This window comes from Nomia melanderi, chromosome 11 (genome assembly GCF_051020985.1).
Source record: "Nomia melanderi isolate GNS246 chromosome 11, iyNomMela1, whole genome shotgun sequence".
NCBI classification, from domain to species: Eukaryota; Metazoa; Arthropoda; class Insecta; order Hymenoptera; family Halictidae; genus Nomia; species Nomia melanderi.
In genome coordinates, this window is record NC_135009.1 from 6658082 (window position 1) to 6675534 (window position 17453).

Consider the following 17453-nt stretch of genomic DNA (forward strand, 5'->3'; position numbering starts at 1 on the left):
AAATAATCGATTTAGTTCTTTCACGAACATACACTGAATACAGCAATAAACAATATTTCGCAACGCGAACAGAAGCATAGAGAATCGATTGCGCGACCTTTTTTGCGCAAAATCTTGTACGTGGTTTCTGCAAGTCTTTCCATGAATTCCTTGCGTTACGGAGAGAGACGTAATCGACGAACAGCCGGTACCGATTCATCTTTTCCGACCGATCTCGCTTCCTCGATCAAGAATGATTAACGGCCGGAGATAAAATCGTGAAATCGCGTTTCGACGCGCGAACTTTTTACCAATTACGATTTCGACGCGCCTTCGTCGCAAAACTTGTGCCGGTCGATCTCGTAAAAACGCACCGCCACGCGTTTTTGCTTTTCCTTCGCCTCGTCGCGGTAAAATCGATCGATCAACGGTGACCGGTGATCTGCATAGTTGGTGAATATTTTTAATACACTACACTGTTTTCTTATTTTGTCCATTATAGATAATAATAATGTTTTCTTACGATAGTCCTTTGACATACCAAAAAGATAACGTGAAATTAGAATGCAAAAATGACAATTAGTGAAGTGAAAATAGAATGCAGAAATTACAATTAGTGAGATGAAAGTATTAACAAAGTTTAACGTTGTGTGCATATTAAAAGAATATTATAAACCATAGAACTGTATACTTTATATATTAATCCAGCTGCATATTTCAAGAAACATCTTTTAATCGAATCGCAAAGTATCTTCGTTGCTAAGAAATTTCGAAATTTTCACCAGATTAAGAAAATCAGATTGAAGCGCGTTAAAATTCATTTTCGTAAATAAGGATTACCGTAACAGAATTTATTTATCATTCAATAGATTACATATAAGTTTCCACATAATCTCAACTGGAAAATATTTATTTCTATCTTTGCGATACTTATCATTGCATTAAAATATCTTCGTGTTGCGGGAACTATGCCTGATTAGGTGTGTTCCTTGGTACCGATTCCCATCGATGCGAGACGCAGGGATTCCGGGCAATCGTTTCGCGCAGAGGTTACACTGTTTACCGTGCATTACAGTGAAACGTGATCTCGAGACGATCTTAATTTGCCTCCGTTCGGGATCGAAGATTACGTGGTCGCTAACTGTATCGAACCTTGTTCTCGTTAGAACCCGGGCCGTATCTCGATTGCTATCCGACGCGTGTACAGCCATCTGTGCGGGGCTGAATCATAACGAACCCTCGGGAATCTCGATCGTATTCCAATTCCATTGATACAGAACGAATGAACAAATTTCGTAATAACGATGCTCGCAGAAATGCCGGAATCGATCGATTGCATTCAAATATTAGCGCGAGTGCCTAATCGAATTCTCTACTGGCGCATAATGGTCCTAGGAGTGGTATTTCATTGGTAAACTTAAAACTTTTATATAAAGTATTTACATTTATATAAAGCTTGTTTCCTGTAATCAGATAATGTTAATCTGATCATACAGATTAAATATGCACCACAATAATAGTCAATCTGTAATTGTATAATTATGTCGTCAATATTTGAACAATATTCCCCGTCTTACAATCAATTGTATACAAATAATATTTCTGTCTAATAACTAATTTTTTAGAGCACTTATCCGGACAATTAATTAAGATAGTTTTATTATAAAGTATATCAATTATCATGTATTTCGCTATAATCGTAACAGCGTTATATTAAAAACTCTGTAATGGTAGCTTTTAAGAGATAACTTCTACAAATTTAATTATAATAAACCCTAAATAGCATCGAAAGCAAAGCAATAATATTCATTTAAAATATACTATTTATCTTAATAGACAAGCTTGTGGCATCAGTCTATTATATCTAGAATCCAAAGTCACCCGCAAATAATTTCGTTATTTAAACGACAAAAGATCTACTGATCCTGATAATTCTTTTTTTCCCTAGTATTTTACAATTCATACGTAATTTAGCATTGCATAAAAAATATTTTTAATATATTAAATAACCCTCGTGCCCAAAGGGTTAAAGAAGCAATACGATGGATGACCGGCATAGTTATCGTGTGACAAGCTCGCGCGACGAGCAAGCGAAGGCACACGTGGACACGGCACGCCGTAAGTTTGTTCTGACACGAGCAAAACACGATAGATAACGAACGGTCCGCCGAACCGACGCGACGCGACGTCTCTTTACGGGGCTACGGGTGCAGACTTTTAATGAGCCACCACGACAGCTCGGCCACACTGCGCATAGACGCTATTCCGCGTTGATACCATCTCCGTCCGCTGGAAACATCGTGGCCATTGTTGCGAGATACGAGCAGAACGACACATGGTCTCTGCTCGCGCAGATCTCCTTGGATCCGAGCCGCGTTTTCAGCCATAACAATTGTAAGAATAGCCAAGATCAAGGCCCGCCAAATAAGTTGCATAAGGGAACTTAGTTGAAGAGCGAGAGAATACTTTGCTAGCTAACGAGGAAAAAGTTTATGTAGAGGATATTGTCTGTCGCTGATTGCACAACAATGATATGAAATGGAATAGAGATCGTCAGTTCTTTTTCATGCAAGCAGTAAACCATGGGATACAATCTTTCCGATTGCTTAACGTATAATGTATTCCTTGAATAAATATTCTCGCTGATTTAAAATAATGTTACATATCGCAATAAAAATTTCTCTTTCATATGTTTATTGAGATTATCTACTACTTTATTTCAAGGAAACATTATCTCGTGTACCCAAATACTAAAAGCCAAAAGAACAAATCGAAAATATAGTACAAAACTATTTAATTCCTCTTCCGTCTCCTCTCCCGGCAAAAAGAAACCATCTACATTTATTTCAAATCACCAAGTCACGATAAAAATTATTTTCAATCTTTTCTCTCAGAATTCCTACCCCTATAAGAGCGTCCAGGGCCACCGTATATAAGAAATAGTGTTCCAAGCCGGTCAGTAATTCCGGCGTGGCTCTCCGAGCACATCATCGTTCCGAGGCTCGTTGATAGAGAGTCAAAGTTCCAGCGGTCAATAAAAATTCTTTTACTGTGCCCCGTATTCGAATGGAATTCCTCTACGGGGCCCGATTCCTGCGGAGGAGAATGACGTGGCCGGAGGTCGGAACCCAGCGCGCGAATCGGCCCGAGTCCGCGGACGCGCCGTGCTGCACTTCGGCTCTCTCCTCCCTGACATTGTCTGCAGCGTTATCTTAGCTTCTTCTGAGACCTGGTACAGAGGGAGAGAGAGGAAAAGGACGGCGACCAACGACCCGCGCGCCGTCCCGCCATATCGCGTTTCAACTCCGGTGGCCTTAATCTACCTACCGAAGTATCGTCCCCGAATCATTCGTAAACGTCGTAATCGCATTATGGCATCCAAGTCCACTTTTCCCTCCTCCTCACTCCGCGCTTCTCCCGATTCGACTCTTACTCGCGTTTCACACCCCCGGTCTTGGAGCGCAGCTTGGAAAGATTTCCGCGGAAGGCGCCGCCTGCCCGTCGATGGTGGGAACTTACGAGGAAACCTTTTCAACCAACACACTCCGATTTTGATGAAACTTATGTGAAACGTACTTAACAAGAAAATATTTGACACACTTTTTCTTATCGGTAAACATCCACTTTAAAAAGGTGAGAATATTCATCGAAGTTGAGGACTGAAAGTATATTTTTTAGAATATCTTTGAAGCTAGAGGGTCTAGGAAAGATTTCTTTTAAATCGATGTGTCATATATATGTGACGGCTGGTAGCGAACGAGTCGTCACATACATGTAACAGAGGTTTTTGGTTAATTTATAAAAACACGTTGAAACGCGTTGCTCGGTAAACAGAACTGTCAAGTTCTAAAACGGTGAAATATATGAACAATGTGCTTGGTCTACGATAATATTTATTTTATCCTTTTAGAATGTTCTAAATACATATACGTAAAGTTCATTCCAATTGGTGATATAATGCCGAAGAAAATCCTGGCCTGTGGTGGATTTTCCCCGGGGACCCTGGTAGCGAACGAGTTAAATCCCGCGCGCCCGGTCGCGTAGACCCAACAAATCGATCCGACGAAAGGAGCGGACCCGCGAGAAAATTAATTTTCAGTATAAATAACAGTAACCGGCAGATAGGAGGATGCGATACCGGTGTGTTCGAGGGGGATGAGCGGAGGAGATCTTTATCCTTCTCGCGGCAACGCGAACCCGAAGGAGAAGGAACCGGTATATAATCGAGCAGTCACCTATGCACCGGTTCCTCCGGACGGGGCGCAGTAATGCGGCGTGGTAAGAAAGGTACGTGACCCGCGCGAAAAAAAAATGGCGTCGGTGGTGGTGGCGGCCACAGCCGAGGAGAAGGCCCGAGGGAGAAAAAGGGCGCTTTTGTCGGCACGTAGGCAGCGTTAAACTTTTATCTCTCGCTTCATCCGACTTTACTTCCGCGCTATCCACCACCGACTCTCCCCCTGCACGCATTGCCGCGGCTATTTCATGGGGAATCGTAGATCGCAATCGTATTAGGTTGTTTGTTCTTGCCCGTCATCCGCGCGATTACGAAAAATCCCGGAGCCCGGTCATGTTTGCCGCGTCGACAGACTCTCTCGGCAACCGGAATTACTCTTCGTGTCATCCTGACGCGGGTGACTTCGACCCCTTACGCTGTCATGTTTCGCATTGACGATGTGGCGGAAGTGTGCAATGATGAAACTTGTTTCGAGTTTGTATTCTTGTTAGTTAAATTTGAAAGAGTGGGTTTGCTGGAGAACTTTTGGTGCGAAGTTTCAGTGCTTGAACTATGATATGGGGACGTTAATGTGCCTACTGAATTTGATGATATTAATCTTTAATTTCTATTTTTAACGCAATCTTTGAAATTAATGTAAAAGGAAATTCAATCGCTCTCCCGAGTATTTTTCTTTTTCTAGAAATTCTTGAATGAGGCATTGTCTTTTTGCTCATATTGACAATCTATGTATCCTCTTCGGAAACCAATAGAAAAGTGAAATAAAATAAAGGATCGAGTTTTCAAAAATAAATACCATACAAATCTCAGAAATAAATTCCAAAAACGTTCAAAACTCAAGACAAAATCAGTAGAATGTAAAAAAGAACTCAAAAAAGGCAACAAACTTTGAATTAAAAGAAGATCGATTCAAACCGTCAAACAGATCGGTCCAGAAATCACGAGGATTCCCGAAAGCTTCGCGAGCCAACGTTCCAAGGCGGCCGTAAGATAAACCGGTCAGCCCTCCGATTATTCTCATTACGCGTCGTTAAAGATTTCCTCGTCGAACGGTACTCCGGGCATTCACGATCGGTTTTTCAGTGAGCGGCGCGCAGGCAAAGGGAGGGCGGCAGGGAGGGAGGGCGAGTAGCATCGAATTAATTCGATTGCCGTTTAAAGCGTTCCGGTTCGCGGAATCGTCGTAGTTAATTTCCGTGAACTTCGACTTTCGAAATTCCGGGCGGATCGATATCGCATCATCTTCGTATCGGAACCTGTTTCGACCCGAAGAATCCGTAAAGCTCTCCTTCAGCATCGAAAAGATCGGGCCGATTTGATCGGTCGGCGGCGATCCGCGCAAAGAAAGAAAGAAAGACAGAGGAAGAGGAACGGGGAAAAGGAGAAAATCGTCCGTCGCGTTTGAGACTGCGCGGAGCACGCGCGAACGCGGTCAGCACGAAACGATTTTAGTTCCTCCGGTCGCTGGTTGCTGCCGCGGCGCGCGGCACTTCCTCCTTCGTGTCTTTCATCGTTCATATCCTCCTTTTTGCTGACCGGCGACTGCCAGGGATGCCGGCGCTCGCGCGGATTCGCGAGATCTTATCGTCTGGTTCGCTCGGATCCCGAAGGCTTAGAGTAGCGATACCCTGGTCGGATCGTTTATGGGGTTTTGACGGGTGTCAAGATCGCCGCGGCTGCGCCGAGATCATCGCTAACTCGAGGATCGATAGGCGCGGAACACGACCGTTGGTTCGGCAACTTCGCTGGTCTTTAAGGATTGAGAGAGGATTTCGGTGGAATTAGTATTGTTTGGTTCATTTTATTTACGTTTGCTTTTGTCATCCTTAATGTCGGTATTGTTCATTTTATGTAATTGTTGATAGAATTATATCAATAACTGTCGTATATTTGTGTAACGAAAATTTGTAGAGACTTTCTCATTTAATTTGAACTGTTACCAATTGTTGTTGTCTAAAGTACATTGTTGATTTTGCAGTTCAATACTAGCAATTAGTATAACAGTATCAACACTTATAACACCTCTCATAGAGCTCCTCACTTTTACTTATTTCCCTGTAGTACTTACCAAATACTCTTAAATCCCTAAAATACTGCTACACTCTTTCTCCCAAAAATATTACTTCTAAATTCAGTAAAATCATAAACTCGAACTTTGTCTTTATTTATTTGTCATTTTGAAACACGAAGAAAACATTGGCCGTTACGGGAGAACGATCAGCGTTCATCGCTTGTATCCGCGGATAAAGGATTTTCATACATGAGCGTGGAACGCACGGAGAACGAATGCGTGTCTCGGTGTACAAAGAAACAACGAGAGGTTGAACTGAAAGAGAGAGAGAGAGAGAGAGAGAGAGAGAGAGAGAGAGGGTGAGGGAGAAGGAGCTCGGAGAGCAACGCGCGGTTTTCAGCTCGTGATGTCCCGAGGCTACCGCGGCTAAACACGCCCATACCGGTCACCGGTGAAGCTCTACCCAACGGAATTATTCGCTGAATTTATTTACTCCCTCGTGACCCCGAGAAAACTAGCTACGAAGGGCCGCCAGTTACCCGGGAACCGGTCGAACGTATCGACCGCGCTCGAAATTGATACCCCGCTCGCGGGGAAACGTGGATTTTCGTGATGAACGCGATCCAGCAATATTTCTCGCGATCCGTCCACGGTTCCCCGAGATTACGGCCCGCGGCTGTTTCGCCGCTGAACTTGAGAAAGTCGCTTAACGTGCTGCAACGATTTAAAAAGGAATTTTACTGTGTTCGCCCCGTGATATTACAGTTCGTTTCGACGTTCGCAGTACATATTTCGTTCTTGGCTGTTCGGTCGGCTATGGACTATTCGGGTTCGACTGTAGCTTGTACTTGTATTCTTAGGTTTTCGTATTAATCTATCAAATTTGTTATTTAAAATATTCGTGCTCTTTGAGCCCGTTGACTTAAATTCTACTGTAAGAAATTTTGTATGAAAAATTTACCATCGAAATTTCATGCAATAATGTATTGATTAATTAGCATTAGAGGGACTTGAGTGAATTTATTACTAACCAGTTATCGCTTACACAAACTTCAATTTACTTATGTTTATCATAGTAAATAATACATGCTGATACTTGCATTCTGGCCATGCTTCAATATATTTTGTACAGTAGCCATGTCTGCGCGAATTCCACATTTGTTATGAACAATTTGAAGTATTTAATATTTCATTCGTGCGTCAGTTTGGGATGCTAAGAACCCGCCGGCACTCCTTGTCACAGTGGGTGAGCGCTTAATGTGTCCATAAACGAGTGACGTTCAACGCGTCGGTAAAGTTAATTAACGCGTGTTCACGCTCGGGGAACCCCGCGAGGAGTTCACCTTTCCACGCCTAACAAGCGTTCGATGCCCGTTTAACCCGTGCGAGCTGGGCTCATAGAGCACGCGGAACGATAATTCGCGCCGCGATTACGCTTGCGGTAAATACATTCAACATTTCAAGTGCTAAGAATCTATAACGGTGCAAGTCATGTGACGCATGTATAGTAGAATCTCGATTAATCGAGTTACAATTTTTCACGATCTAAGTTGTTGAAAGTCATCCACAAACTCAATTATTCGGATCCTTGAATTATACTTCAAGATATAGAGACGATTCAATTTTGCAAACATATTTTGTAGAATTTACTTCTGAGTCTCCCTTTATTTGGACTGTCAACAGCGTGATTAAATCAGACATTCGAGATTCTATTGTATTTCAGAAAATTAAGCATTACCTGAGTTACTAAGAATTCGAAAGTATCCTCTTTGCTAGACACATGCTATCTAAAACTCGATTCGGTTATGGAATCCTATATTTCAAGAAAATTGAATTAAATTTTAACAGTCCAGTATGCTTTTATACCCGTAGGTTAATTAAAATCTTATTAACATTAAACAAATAATATGTTATTATCATATTATGCTATATATGTATATACTAAATACTAATATATTTGATATATATTTATTGAGGAAAACAATGTAAAATTTGAATAATTTCAAATTTATTTGTTGGATATTACTGGTTTGTTAAAGGCCGTAAAAATATCATTAGTTTTTTAGAGGAAGGAAATCATTTAAGTTTTGACAAGTTTTGACTTGCACCACTATAATTCGCAGCGCATCATTTTTGATTCCATTCCCTTGGGATCAATTCTTTTCTTCTCTCTCTTCTGACTAAGGTATTGTACCATAGGAAAAAGATGAAAAAGGACGAAAAAGGACGAAAAAGGAACGGATCGATCGCGATAGGTCACCGGTTCCATGGATTCCTTGCCGGAATCGGAGAAAAAAGTCAGCCGCGGGATCCTTTGCGACCAATGTTGAATAATTTTAACGAGCCACCGTTGCCAACCGATGTTCTTCCCGATTGGCCGAGATTCGACTTCATAACTTTAATTGGTGCCCGAATATTTGCATGCCGGTTCGTCGATCCTCTTTCATTTGAATGTTCTCTTTTTCTCCAAACCACAACTGTTGTCTCTCCTCTTCTCAACTTAATACATTCCTCAAAGTTTCAACAATCAGCCGTTATCAATTTTTACGCGTTGAACATAACTTCTTTTTGTACGTAATTTGTGGAAATATTTAATTTGAAAGGTGATGCGAATTTTCAGTTTTAACTATGGATGCTTCGATAGTATAATACTTATGCAAATAATGTTGATGTAATTTCTACTGTAATTTGTAATTACAATTTATAATTGTAATTTTATTTAAGACAGTCTATAGAAAAATTTTACGCAGAAAACAATTTTGTGATTATTACTGGTAAAGCATAATCACCTTTGTAGTCGAAAATTTACAATTTTCTTTTCTTTTAAAATTGATTTCCCGAGAACAACATTTAAAATTATAATATATAAATAAATGTATAAACATATACCTATATAACACTGAAAATTCGGAAAGAAGTATAATTTACGGACCAATGTAACTTACGCCAAATCGTTTCTTTCGTGTCTGTGTTGCAAGCAACTTCGTTACTTATTTAAAGAGGCAAATAAAAAAGTTCTCGCTGCCATCGTACGTGCGTATCGAATTTTTCCCAAAACTCATTTTATGCCGCGTAAATTATCGTAATCAGCGATTATTCAGTAACGCGTCGCGCGGGTCCTTTGTCCCGTCGATTCGAACGATTCGTTTCGTTGACCCGACGAAATGCATCATTATTTAACGACATCAGGGTATATTAACAGGCTAATGTTGCACAATGAGACACACGATGATCCTCGGACGCGATTGTATGATCAGAATGACGTTGAACTCGGACGCACCATGATTTTCTTTTTTACGACTCTCATTGTAATGGTAATCCCTGGCTGCACGAAATGCATTTTCTTCGAACAGCTGTCAGAGGATCGGCCAATGCTCTCTCCTCTCTCTCTCTCTCCCTCTCTCTGTCTCTGTTTCCGTCTCTGTCTCTCTTTCAAGTGCGGCCAAATGGATACTTTGGGTCAAGCGGGCCCTATAAAAAGGGAAGGAAGAGAGAGTCTGATGTATAAAAGGAAACGGCCAACTGTCAAAAATCCCACGAGGAATCTCACAATAATATTTGCTCCTTCCCGTGTATCGCGAAAAAAAAAGAATGAAAGCGTAATAATTTACGGAAACCGAATTTTTAATTTTGTTCAAACTGTTTTAGGTAAAGGAACGTATGAATCTTTCTTCTCTAATAAATCTTATTGCTTTTATAGTTTTATTACAATTTTAATTGTAAGTTCCATTTTAACTTGATAAATTTCAAAGAAACATTTTACCGTCTTATATTATTCGAAAAGGAATTTCTTCTGCCTTCGTTGTTTCTAACTCTTTTTTATTAATTAGTTTACTGTCATTTTTAAAATAGCAAAGATATAAGTCAGTGATTGATGAATATATGCATTTCTGAGTTCTCGAGAAAGAAAGCGGTCGTGAAATGTTCTAGGATTAATTCAATAGAAATACAATAATTATTAATATTAATAATAAATATTGATTAATATTATTAATAACATAGTAATATTAGTATTCAGTTAATCCAAGAACATTTCATAAAAGCTTTTATCCTCCAGAATTTAGACATAGGTGTTAGACCATTAATATTTTAAGTCACGCATACACTTATATCAATGTATTCGAATATTCAGAAAAATCTCGAATTTCAGGCAATGAACGATAGTTCTTGGGGTACGTACACGATTGGGCCGATCGTTCCAGGTACCGAGAGCCGAAGGTACTCGTTTCGCAGTCCGGCTATCGCGGATCGTGCGCCCCCAGGGTGTCATGATAATTTCGCAGAGACAATGGGCCACTTTCTTATTCACTGCCCCCTTCGGAATCGAAGATTATTACACGTTGCCCGGATCGCAACGATCACGAATTAAATTTGAATCCTGGTACGATTACCTCCGTTCCCCGCTTCTTGCGCTATACCCTTCGGTAATTCGACTCTTAGAAAAATTACACTTCGCGATCGATTGTCTCGCGAGTACACAAAAGTTGTTTGTCAATTATATGCTGATTTTAATCACAGAAAATTCATAATTTCGTAAAATATGTTACGAAAGGGGAAATTAAATTGAAATCCATTATATTTATTAACGATATTGATATATAACTATGAATATTGGACGTCTTCGTCGCATTTTATCTGGAAAAATTAAAATTATATTATTTTGTGTAAAGATGTTTCTCGCCTTTTAATATTTTTTGCAGATCGAAGACAAGTATTTTCAATTATTCATTATTTCTTTCATCTTTATCCAAAAACCATTGTTCCATGACCTTATCATATATTTTCGACAGTTTTATGGCACCTATTTTATCTTCCTCGCATTTTGAAATATCATTAACCCCATGCCTTACAATAACGTGTCAGACTCGTGGTGAAGATGTTAAACAAAGCTTAACAAATATAAATATTACTGAATCCTTGTAAATTCACATTAAATGTTATTATTTTCTTATCAATTATTATACTTTACATCAAACATAGAATGTGCCTCGAATTTTTAAAGCAAGGGGTTAAGAACCAACGATAAAAAAAGGTATACTCAAATCTCAGAATAACAGTTACATTAAAGGAAGTCAAAGAAAGAATTCGCCGCAGACACGATGCAGCGCTATCGAATGCATCGTTAAAAACCGTATCAACCTCGGCAAGATCGTTGACGGAAACAGAATTTAAAAAAAAACGCGAGTCATCGAAAAGAATAACGAAACGAGTGGGGCCCGTAAATAAGATGCGAGCGTAAACTCGAACGATCGACGTGCGCGTAAATAAATCTGCACGCATTAAAATCGGCAGCTGTTAGTGGGATCCTCGAATCTCGATGACGATCGGCCCGGTTGTCATCGTACGGTCGTATTGATACGGTACACTACTCCCATGAACATGAACGGGACTCGGCTGATATGTATACGGTGTTTCCGAAATTGTGGTACAATCGGTATGGGAATTATTCCATACGAACAACTGAGTAAAAAATATAAAATAATTATTAATAATAATAATAATAATTTGTTTATAGTACTTCATTTTTTGCGAAACTCTAAAAGTTTCAGGGCAAAGAAGAAAGTTGTTTTATACATTGAGTGTATTGTATAGTGTAAGGCAATGACAGAACAAAATTTTCGAATTTTAGCAGTTGGAATGTTTTTTGAAAGTCTCTTCAATTCATTGCTTTCACTTCTTTTGAATAGTGAGGCGTGGATGTCGGATAAATATTTGAAGACGATTCTTTTGTGCACCTTTGACCTACGATGAACCCAATCATGATGAAGAAAACATGGAGAAAATTGTCTTTTCTATTCAATACGACTTATTCTCGAAACCTTAAAATGTTTATTAATCTATTGTCTCTCACTCTACTAATCTACTAATGTAATATCTATCAATATACTAAGCGAATCTACTAATTTTATTCTATGTCTTCGACTTATTTTTTTATGTAGATTCACCTTCTTCTCAGTTACACCACGATTTCAGAAACACCCTGTATAAAACGAAGACGTGGACCGGTGAAAAAAGAAGCGTTTTAAAAATTCCGGCTAACGAGGGGGTCCCGCGGGGTGCGCGCGTATTCCGCCCTAATGAGAAGAAGTGCGACCGTTCGATCCGGCGCGCCGCGGAAAAAACCGGACCCTCGTTACCGTCAGGCTAATTACCTTTTAGGTTTCGCTCGCCACTACCTCATTTTCTCGTCATCTTTGTCGGTTGGCGGCTGCGGCGGCGGCAGCTCCTATTTCTGGAGTTCGCGCGGCCCTCGGTTTCGTCGTTGAGGCCCATTTCGGTCCACGCATGTTATTATTCTGCTGCGGAAAAAGACCGGTGCCTGGACAATTAATTGATACGTCGACCGTCGTCGAGCACGCAGTATCGTTACCGCGCAACGAGCCGATTATCGTCGGTTGAACCGACCCAGCGAACGTTCCCTGTGGAATCGGTATTATCGATCGGTGGAAACGAGGCTGGATCGTTTTAAAGATCGGCTGGTTTCTTTGGAATCTCGTTGCTTCGCTTGTTGAGTACAGTTTAATTGTGCTCGGGTTGGTTGGGTATTCCCAGTTTCTACTTATTTCATAAGTGTTTTGATAATGACAGTGGTATTAGTAAAGCAATTATTTTCGCTGTTTTCTATCGATTTGTTGCCTTTTAAAGACGATTTCGAATGAATACCTAATATAATATGGAGTTATTTGAACAAAATTGTGGAAAAAATTCGGAGTGCAATTCATCTCTTAATGATGGAATGCTCTAGTTTCTACCTACCTTCCGGTTACTTTATGTAGTCAAGGATACGTCAAGAATAAGGTATATATCTAAGAAAATATTCGAACACAGTAAGATCAAATAGATTTCTTAAAAAATGGCTAGTTTCAAACTAACTAAGAACACTATTCTTTATACCCTAAACCCTCTCTTCTCTTCGCATCATCACCAAAGTCATTTACACTTTTGCTCATTTACAATCACTTGATTCTACTCGTTGATTCATCATCTGTATTCATTCCTCCAACGCTCTACACACCCTTCTAGAAATTTCACCCCCGCCTTCGAACGCAGAGCGACCAAGAAAATCTCCGCATCCGGCCAAAAAACCCTTCGAATCCGGTCAAGACTTCGGCTTGGTCCGGCCTGCTCGTGAGTCTCACGGTTACCCGATCGCGGAGATTAGTCACGACTTAGGGAACGGAAAGTAAATCAGGCCCTCGCCCGTTGACACGTTTAGCCGGGTCCAGGATTCTCTTGAGGCTGGTCTCTGACGTTCTCCCGTGGGCTGCCGCCGGCTGACGATGATGGCGATGCCGATAGCGATGCTTATTCCGCCGGTAATGGTGATCTCAGCCGGTTGCCGGCGACGATGGCGGCGGTGGTTCCTCTCGCGCGTTGCCCCCGTGATAAATCACCGCGGGCTCTACCGTCGTCACAATCCCGCGGCCATTAATCTCGATAATTGAATCAATATCTGTGATATCTCCTTGTGTATCCGGGCCGGCCTCATGGTAATTAGCCGGTCCCGTCATAAATCATGCCCTCCGGGGGTCGAAATGCGCCGCCGCGGGAGGAAAGGGAGAGACACTGACTGTTTTCGGGCCCGCCGTGTAACCAAGGTGGTGCGCGTCTGTGTTCCGCGTTCCTCTAGAAATCAAACGAGTACATATCGAAGCTACCATAGAAGAGTGTTCTAGCGTGAAACCTAGTTTTGACATATTTGGGGGATCTTTTTGGGAAGAAACTAGAATACTGATTGGTTTCAAACTTTTAGGATATATTTATACACATTCTAAAAGCGTTTTTATCGTTTTTCATTGGGATAGAATGAAAGAAATTTGTCCTGTGCCAGTAATTTACACCTTCTAGTGAATTTGAAACGAACTGAAGGAGACTTTTAATTGGACTGAGTTTGAGTACAGTAGGTACTAAACCGAAAACCAAAGGCAGGAAACTATACAAATAACAGAAATATAGATTTACAAAGGTACAAAGTGTAAAAGATTTGATTTCATTCTGATCGAAAATGTCAAGTTCCTAAAGTAGTTTTTAAGATATCGTGGACAGCCCGTCAAAGATTACATCTGAAAGAAATATATTTAAAGTGTTACTTATCTGCGAACTTGAAGAAATCCGTACTTAGTATTTTTGGTGAACAAAACATTGAGGAAATTTTCATGAATGAATAATCATTATCGGTAATAATCGAAGATCCGTGAATAGTTCGTTGAACGTTTGGTCGTGCTCTAACTGCTTCGAAGCCATCGCTATCAGCACCGGTTCGCCGAGGGAAGCACGGTGATTCATAATAAACCGCTCAATGCCAGGAGAGTTCACCGTTTTATCGAGCACGTATAGGAATCCGCCGACGTCTCGGGCCAACGTGGGTCACGTCGGCTTAATCAACCGATCATTATCACGGGTTTGTGCTATAATGACTGAAAGAACCGGCGTTGTCCACGCTTTATCACGAACAACGGTCCAAGGCGTGGTCGTTTGCCAGCTGCGACTTCCATTATTCGAGGAATCGATTAATTAACGGTCACTGGCTAATGATCGATAATACCGCTTGTTGATTTTGCGCACGCGAGTTCCTAGAAACATTTCCTCAGACGAATTTCTTATGCACTCGATGATGAACACATATGAAGCACGCAGGTTGTCATTTGTGCTATACATTCCTGTCATCTTGCAATTAAACAGAATCTTGCATTAAAAATGAAAAGACACGCTTTCCGCTTGTAACGGAGGCTGTTTTGAACATTTACTGCGAAATTATAGCGATTCGTGGGATGCTGTATCCTAAATAAAGGATTCTCGATTCTAAAAAGGAAATTATTTAGATAAAATTTGAATATCATTCATCTTTCTTTGATCTAAACACATATTACAATATTTATCTCAAGAACTTGTATTAAACAACATATTTTGTAGAAGTTCAAAACAAATTCCCAATTAATTTACATATCTTCCAACCATAACAGTATCTTCAATTGAAACGAAAACTTTCTAACAAGGTCAAGTCTAACCATTCAGAATTAGAATGTCGATCGCAACATTTTCAAAATAATCAAACAAACCTCCTGTAAATTCTTTCAATCGCTGAGTGAAGTTCGAATTAAACCATCTGCTGTCCCGGTAGCAACAAAACGAGATCATCGTCTCATTTGAATAGAGAGCACGGCCAATTGGCTCAATATTCACGCAATTTTCTCCAAAACAGACGAGCCCGTAACTGTAAACTCAGCTTGGGATGAATTTATCAGTCGATTCAACGTTGACTAATTGACGCGGCGAAATACGCGACCCACTGGCTGGGCGCTTCTTCATGTCCTCGTTATCTGGCCGCGGAGGAAATCGTTTCCTCCGAAACGGGTGGGATCTTCTCGAAAGTGAGCCGGGACCGATTGTGAGGCAAGCCGCCGCCTTAATGAGCCAATTATTTAATTGCTCCCGCACTCCTTCCTTTCTTCCTCGGCGTTTTGCTCGCTCTCTTTCTCTCACTGCCCTCTTTCTCTCACTGTCACGAATCCGCCGTGTTTCTCGAAAAACTCAACGGTCCTCCTCGAAATTATTTCGTCGAGTTTCTGGCCCGTCCCGTTTCGTCCTCTCCTTTCTGTAGCATCTCCATCGAGATTACCGGAGGAGCCACCACTAATCGAAATTCCAAGCTCCCCGCTCGCCGCGACGAGCGAGTTTCTCTCTCCCTCCGAGAAAAACGGTGGACACCTTTTATTCGTTAATTACACCGGGATGCGGAAGTCGATAGAACGATCGGTGTATTCAGCCCTTTGGATACTCGCGACGAAAACTTCGTTTAAATTGCGCTACTGCCACGAATTTTATTAGGCGAACGAATTAATTAATACGTCGGAAAGGCGGCGTGTTGTTTCGTTAAGTTGACCGAAACGATTCACGGGTGCATGGCGCTTAATTGAATCGATAAGACTCGTTACTTGTTGCGTTCCGCAACCGATAATGGAGTGCTTTTATTTTCCTCGGGAAAGTTTTGTTCTTGATCGAAGTAATTTGTATGGAGAGTGGCGACATTCTTTTAGTTTATATTTCAGTAGTAAGTGACACTTATTTCATTGGAATAAATAAGAAGATATTTAACTATTTTTTGTAGTTTTCATAGTTTTAATGGTGAAAGGAAGTGTATTGTGTTGGATCTCCAAGCTTTTATGAATAGAATTCTGTGACGTCGTTCAATCATCCCTTTCAGCATTAACACAGTGTACGTGGATTCATTCAAAGGGAACCATTGATGAACAGTTAGGTGGTCTGGATCACCCAGTAAGCAGATAAATGCTAAAAGACTTCGGTCATTTTGCGGGATATTTTAATCGATCGAAGATAGTTTGATCTTTCATTCAATAATAGTTCTGTTAAAAATCTGCGCTTCAGATTACAAACATAGTTTTAATTCCCAGGCTTAGGCCAATTTCTAAATAAAAAATCAACTTACTTAATAAAAGGAGAAAACTGTTTACGTACCCTACAATTTTAAAGATAAAAATTTTTAATTAATATTCTTCAACCCCCAGTAGTCAGTAAAAAAGTTTTCGACATTTCAAAAGTTTCACTTTACAAAAAGTTAGAATACGAAGAATCTAAAATCTGCAATGAAACCAAAGAGTTCGTAACGAAGAAATTTCTTTTTTAGAAGAATCTAATTACTTCGATATAAAAGAGGGTAAATTATAGCGTGCAATACGTAGATGGAAATATTATTTATCCGCGGAATAGAAGTGGCATGATGAAGCGAAGGGATCTGGATGAACTCATCAAGGACACGGTTCGGTAGAATCTCAATTAAGACTAAATTGCCCCCACGCGGAGAGAAAATAGAGTGTGAACAGGCCTGCATACTGAGAGCGAAGCTGAGGACGGCGCGGAGCCGCGGAGGAGGATGAAGGAAGAGGAACATGGAGGGTTCCCTTCGAGTTCACTCCGCAAATGGAAGTCGAAGACCCCAACAGCAAAACGGCATTCCGAACCGTGCTTGATTGGTTTTGGCCAAGTTGCACCGCCTTTCTGGAGGTCAGGTCAGGTCTCTGCCTCTTACGTGACTCTTTCTCTTGTCCCGAACACGTCGAGTATTTACGCTAATACCATCCTAATGTAGGACATTGTTCTTTCTCGTAAACATTTCAGCCATCCACTCATCAACTTTTTTGTTACACTACAACAAAAGATATTTCTACACTACAACAAATTATATATCTGTATAAAAATTATTCATACAGA

At 40.7% G+C, this 17453-nt stretch overlaps 1 protein-coding gene across 3 annotated transcripts in view; it reads left to right on the forward strand.

Moving 5' to 3' along the window:
* N (neurogenic locus Notch protein) overlaps positions 1-17453 on the forward strand; it is a 336265-nt gene that overhangs the window by 257363 nt on the left and 61449 nt on the right. The gene's annotated exons all lie outside the window — the stretch shown is intronic.